A 6,648-nucleotide genomic window follows, 5' to 3' on the forward strand; every position below is an offset into this window, starting at 1 on the left:
ACCAGCCTCCCCACAGCCCATGGACTGCTCCACCCACCAGCAGCTCATCCTCTCCTCCCCGCCAGAGAGGCAGGTAAGTCAGCTGGGTGTGGGCATGACATGGGGGCTTAATCAGCCCTAAATTGAAGTGGTGTTTTTTAAAACACGCCACTTCAATTTAGGCCCCCGATTACATCTACACACCCTTAAGCATCAGCCCTCCCAGAGTGAAATTCTCTTTCTTCACTGCATCCACTGTTTTGTTTTGTTTTTTTTAATCAGAGCTACCCATCTTCAAGAATTCTTTGGTATCACATGAAAAGGTCACCACGTACAAGTACATTTCTCCAATGCTCTGCCTTGTAAGGGTTTTATTGCATTTAGTCTAAAGGTTCCTTACATTTGACTTGGGGAACCCAGGGTGATGCCCCTCCCCTCTTTTTTTTGTTGAAAAAAAGATCCTGAACCTGAGGTCATACAACCTCAGCATACAGGAATTATCCCAGATGCCCATTAAGTGTTCTGCATTGCTTATTTTTTTTATCCTCCAGCTTGGGCTTTTTGTCATATATTGTATCCCTTGGAAGGTTGATAGCTTTGTATGTGGGTAGTTTCTAATGCAAAGCAATGTAACTTTCTGTTAAGATTAACTCCCCTCCTACTTGCAGGACTCTAAAGTAAATACATTAGGGAAGCCTTATGATGGGCAGGTGATATTAAGAACACAGACACACACATCTATATCTATATCTGTATCTATACTGGATGATACCAATAAAATTATTTAATGCCTAAATTTCATAGCACTCTGCATTTTTAGCCACCTGGATGACAACTGAAACCAAGATGTTTCAGGGTTTTATTTTTTAATATTTGAATAAAATTGCAAACAACCATTGATTTCAGAAATGAAAATTGTATTGAGATTTATTCCAGAGACAATTTAAATACAGCAGATTAAATAGAAAGACTTGTCGAGTGAGACCCTGTGAAACTAAGTTCCAATCACTGAGCAGTGTCTGATGGAATTGCTAATTAACTCACATTTTTCTTTAACTAGAGAACAAGGAATCATACCAGAGTCATACTTGTTCTTTGCTGAACAAGTTTTCTATCCCTTCTGCAGCTGGTTAGCACAGTATCAGATGAAATTTCCTACTGATGCTGAACAAAAATATTTATGTATTTATAGGTTAATATACATCTAGGGAAAGGAAGCCTCCAACTTTTATTTTTTCCAGTATTTATCTGTCCATTCAAAACCAGATAGTAGGAAGTAATCCAGGTTATCTTATACTTCTTGTGATGTGTTCAGTGGCAGAAACCCAAATAGGCTGGTATGCAGCAGAGTACCTAACCCATTGGCAGCCAGTCTTCCACCCAAGTCTTTTTCCCCTTGGAGCCAAGCCAGTCCAGTTCAGCTCTTTTGTAGGGAGTGAGGAACCAGTATTGATTTCCAATTTAAACCAATCTTGTATAAGACCACCACTGCCTCCTGTGCTATGAATGGGGAGATTACTGGGAGGGAGCACTGGAGGAAACCAGCTGCAGCACTTCCAACGCACAATAGCTTCTTTGAGTTCTACGTGAGCTGAGTTGCAAATAAGGAAAATAAAAGGAGAAAATAGCAGAGCAGATAGGCTTTCTTTTCAAGTGAGATACACATACAGCGCTCCCTTTCTAGGAGAGTGTTCTTGGGAAACAGGGAATTTGCTTGTTAGAGCAAGTGAAGGGGATTCTTATTATGGGCTTCAGTGCAGTTGTCAGCCAAGATAACAAATCCTTACTCTAAAGTGGCCATAGAACAGCCAGGCAGTAAAAGCTTTTCCTTTTTCATCTGAAAATTGTATAGTAAGCGTACTATGAAAATGTATGAAGATCTGTTGTAACTATTTTTATATGGAGTTAAACTAGAAAGTGTGATGAAGTATAAAGATTAACAGACTTCACGTCATTCAGTGATGTTACTGAAACCTGAGTGTTCACCAGGCACTCTATTGCCAGTGAAAATATCTCCTATATGGATATTAACATTCAATGTTTAAACACTGGCAGTGAAATAGTAACATATAAACTCCCGAAATGAATAAGCTTTAGGCAGTTAGGGTGTGATTTGTCTTAATTTGAATCTACTATTAGAGAGTATGAAGATGGTATCATATAGAGGGCAGGTTAATAAAATCTCCGTTTACAGGCTTACCGGGGTTCCAAATGGGTCAGTCAGAGAGGACACGTTTGCACTCCACCTGATAATAACCAAAGGGGAACAAAAGAATCTATATGCTAACATTCAGTTTCAAGTGATTTAGTAGGGAGCTGAACTTCAATCACCAATTTCATTTATTTGTTTGCATCCTCTATATAAACCACATATTTTAAGTGACATCTAGATTTAAATATAGGCAAGTAATGACCTGCAGCCAAATTGTGAGAGGCTCCTGTGCAGGTTAGGAAGGCCGCCATACACCTCCCTTCTCCCCTTGCATGACTGTGCAAAAGTCCAGACACAGTGATAGTCCCTATGGAATCTCCATCCTTGGAAACTCTCAAAAGCAGGTTAGACAGACACTTAGCCAGGATGGTTTGGTCAGTGATAATCCTGACTTGAGGAGGGGGCTGAACTAGATGACCTTATGAGATCCTTTCCAGCCCTACTTTCCTATGATCCTAAGTGTTGTTTGTTCCTGTTTTACCAAAAGTAAACAAACGGCTAAGGCAACCACCAGAACAATCTTTTCCCTCCAGAAGGATGGAGCAAATTACTCACCCTAATACAAATAGTAGAGAAAGTGGCTGCCTGAGTTATAATCACTTCTGTTCTCCTTTGGAGAGTGCATGCATATGCACTGCTGTATACACATAGCTGTAGCATAATGTTGAAGTTTAGAGGCCGAATGCCATTGACACTTTTTTTTGGCTATATGTTAGTTGTCAAGGAATGCTATATAAATATATTTCCAAGATAAATAAATAAACCAGTTAAATTAGGTTGGGTGGATTCTTTTTTTTTTTTTTTTTTTTTTTGTCCTAGGCTTATACAGTGAATGGCTGGAAGAGTCATATACTTAATTGTAGTGATCAGGTATCTCTCTCAGATACTCATTGACATACTAAGCTACTGGGTTGATTGCTGAGACAGTTGAAAGAGTTTCTTAAGTATTAGTGATGGAGGCTAAGCACAGATAGTAAAAAAGCCTGAGGGGGTATTGATTCAATCTGTGTGAGTTTCTCTAAACTGTGTAGATTGGATTAGGAGAGAACAGAACACACATTTCTCCTTCTGTGGCAGGGGAGGAAACAGACGATTGCACTGTCCAAGACCAGAAGGTGGGGTGTGCTCCTGCATACCTCCCTACCTGCTGGGCTTTGCCAGAGGGCAGTCAAGCCTAGTCAAGCTGGGGCCATCCTTGACTGGCTGCGGGGCACATACCCCCAACCCCTTGCTTTCACCGTAGACCCTCTCCACACTATGCTTTAGGCTTCCAGAGCAGGCCCTGGCATGTCTGGCATTCAGGCTGGTGGTGATATGGGTGAAGTTGAAGCTGTGTGGGGCAGGGAACTAAGGCTTCTTCTCTGTCAGATCATAGCCCCTCTGCCCAGCCTTGGCTCCTGACTAGAGCAGGCAGAGGGGTCTAGGGAGCCAACAGAGCAACCCAGCCCTGGCTGGGTCAGCAGTTCAATAGAACGGGTTAAGGGGATTTGGACAGAAGTTTAATAAACCAGTTTAACCTGAATCAGTTAAGTCTGATACTATAACCCTCCATGTTTATCTTAAACTGGGGTTGGCCATTTTGAAACCAGTTTATGTGGGCTAACCTTCTGTTCTGCAACAGATTTTAATCAGTTTCCCATCACTTATCCTGGTTTATGTGTAATGTCTGTCCCTCACCTGGGAGATAAGAAACATGAATCTCATGACTTCAGATAATTGGCATTTTTACCTTAATTTATTTTGAGGTTGACAATATTGTGAAGGCTTGAATAGTAAGGTGATTTTTTTTAATGCTTGGTTCAAGGGATGGGTATGAAGTCAAGGCTTCCAAAATCAACAGTGGCTGAATAGGTGGGGGGGTTGTAGTAAGAATGGAAACAATCTGGTGGAGTTTGAACAATCAGGAGATGTAACACTGACAGGATTCAGTTTCCAGATCTGTTTAGCTGGAAATTGGAAACAGAGAAATGAATAATGATATGTAAGATATTGGGAGGGAGAAAGTGAAAATTTGAAAAATGAGATGAACCCCCCAGGCTTTATTTGGGAGGGCATATCCACTGAGAAAGGGAAATAAGACTAAATGTCAACAGGTACAAAACAACCTTTTGCTTTTTAATGTGTAGTCATGAAAATCTAATGCACAGAAAAGGAATATCAAAATGTCATTCACATCTACTGGAATAAAAAATGTTGCCTACGGCTATGCTAATTCTTTAATGTGATAGCATGCCCATTACAGGAGCTCTGTAAACTTTCCAGGCTTCCAAGCATGCTTGGTGTCCATGTCTTCAAGCATTATTCCCTGTAAGAGTCTTGAGTACATTTTCATTTTAATGGGATCTTAAGTCAAGCATCTCTGGCAAAGTTGCTGTCCTAAAAAAATGAGTGAGAACTCATGCAGAGGACAAAGGCTTTCTTTAATATTTACTGCATTAAAAATCATCTAAAAACAACACAATATATATAACATTCTCTCCTCATTCAAGAGCAGTCATTTTTAACATCATTTGATGAATGCAGTGGGTTCTTGGTAAGTACAGTTAATATATTCTATCTATATATTCATTCAGCAATAAAGAGCAAATTGCTTAATATGTAATCTTGAGTAAATGTTTCCCTAGTTACATTCACTTTCTCTTGCTGATATGCCTGAGTATTTTTTTGCCTTTAACATTCTCAGCAGGCTGAATTTATGAGCCCACAAAGGCAAAGAACAGGAAGCATCTTCTCCTGAAGCCAGATGCAGTGGTGAACATATTGAATAGCTGACTGAGTACTGAATGATAATCATACACAAAGAAGATGAGCAAAGGAAACAATAGAAGACAAAATCACCTTCATTTTCCAGGGAAAAAAGGGAAAATAGAGAGGGTGAGAGAGGATGAGTCTTGAGTTTGTTTCATTTTTCATTCTAACAATTTCAACCACAAAGAATGGTGGTATAAATGATCGAACAACAGTTTGCTAATGCATTATAGATAGCCATACACAATATGGCAGAGCTTTATCCTACTTGTATATTTACCCACCATGAATACAAAATATACTAAGAGTGACAGGTAATGTAGCCAAAGCTTCTACTCTCTGTAAGCATCTGTGTACTATGAATTATAAATGAGAGCCTTGTATCCAAAGGTAGAAAGTAATGTAGATATTGCCATATGAGTAAATGAATAAATGTGAAACAGATGCTTCTTGCATTCAGGGCAAACAGGTACTGCCAGGAAGCCACCAGTACAGATTATGGATGCTGGTGGAACAGCTGTTGTCTGCATCTAGTGCCAGGTGCAGTTCTACCTGGACTATGTTAAGCAGGTAAGAAAGGCCTTTGTCGTCTTAATTTTTGACAAGTTTCCAGAAGACATAAGATGCCTTCACTTGTAAGCTTTTGAGCTGACCTGAATGCCATCTGTTGTCCTCAAGGCTTTTGTGAAATGACAGATCGGTATCCCTGTTAAAGCAGTGGTTCCTTAAAATGTTCTCTTGTGCTGCAAAACTACAGTAAAGGAATGTGCAACACTTTTGGTGATGTTTGTGAAATTCCCTTTGGGTTGCTTCTACTTTCAGTCTGAATAAATAGTTTGTCTTGAAGTTTCTGTCTATTCTCTAAGACATTACTGTTACAGAGGTCACTTTCTGTGTTATGTGCAATGGCTTGTTCATCAAATGGGCTAATTTTACAAAACGACAGGTGTGTGGTGGGGACATGGGGAGGAGGGAAGAAGACTCATATTTGTAAAAACTCCCCTGAGATTTAAAAGTCAGACTAAGTTTGAGGCTTAGAATTTTAAGTCTATTAAACATGCAAAAATATTTAAGTCCTATTTAGGAGCTGAGCTGAAATATTGTTGGCATTACTATGATTAATGCTATTCTTTAAAATTAAGTTAACCCCATGGTAAAAGTCTATTTTTATATTGATATTCAGTATCTGTCCACTTTAGAGTCATCCTTCTCTTATGTTATCCTGTTTGTGTCCCTCTGGCTTTGTACATGAATAGCCAGTTCCTTCTGAGCTATCATGCCAGGAACCTTCCTCTTTGAGTATTGTTCCTAAATTAACTATGATTTTTTTTTTATATACTTTAACTCTGTAGCATGTCTGTTTCCCTGATAATGCAACAGAGCTCTGTATCATTTTCTGCTCTCTTCCCTGGAAAAAAAGCATCTCCAGGCCTAATTCTTCTTTGCCTCAGACCTTGTACATCACCTTCTACTTGTGTAAAGTCGTTGTAAATGCTAATCTCTGAAATATGGAAACATGTTATAGTTAAAAAAAAAAAAAAAAACAACACATGTCAACACAACCTTTTCCCCCGGAAAACAAGAATTCTTGCTGCAACATGTGCTTTATTTGCTTTATTTGAAGATCTGAGCCACACTACGTTAAGGGCATAAAACTCTTGAAAAGATTCTGAGACCAAAACCAAAATAACTGGATGTCTTCTGCAATG

General features: G+C 39.3%; 1 long non-coding RNA gene across 3 annotated transcripts in view; it reads left to right on the forward strand.

Annotated features, from left to right (window-relative positions):
* The window catches only part of LOC102381271, a 26,008-nt gene extending 20,580 nt beyond the window's left edge, over positions 1–5,428 (forward strand). For all 3 annotated transcript variants that reach the window (XR_322879.2, XR_322880.2, XR_322881.1), the window contains exon 3: positions 4,875–5,428. This is a non-coding gene — a long non-coding RNA (uncharacterized LOC102381271). The remainder of the gene's footprint in view (positions 1–4,874) is intronic.
* Positions 5,429–6,648: the final 1,220 nt, after the last annotated feature.

This window comes from Alligator sinensis, unplaced genomic scaffold, assembly GCF_000455745.1.
Source record: "Alligator sinensis unplaced genomic scaffold, ASM45574v1 scaffold150_1, whole genome shotgun sequence".
In the NCBI taxonomy this organism is placed as follows: domain Eukaryota; kingdom Metazoa; phylum Chordata; order Crocodylia; family Alligatoridae; genus Alligator; species Alligator sinensis.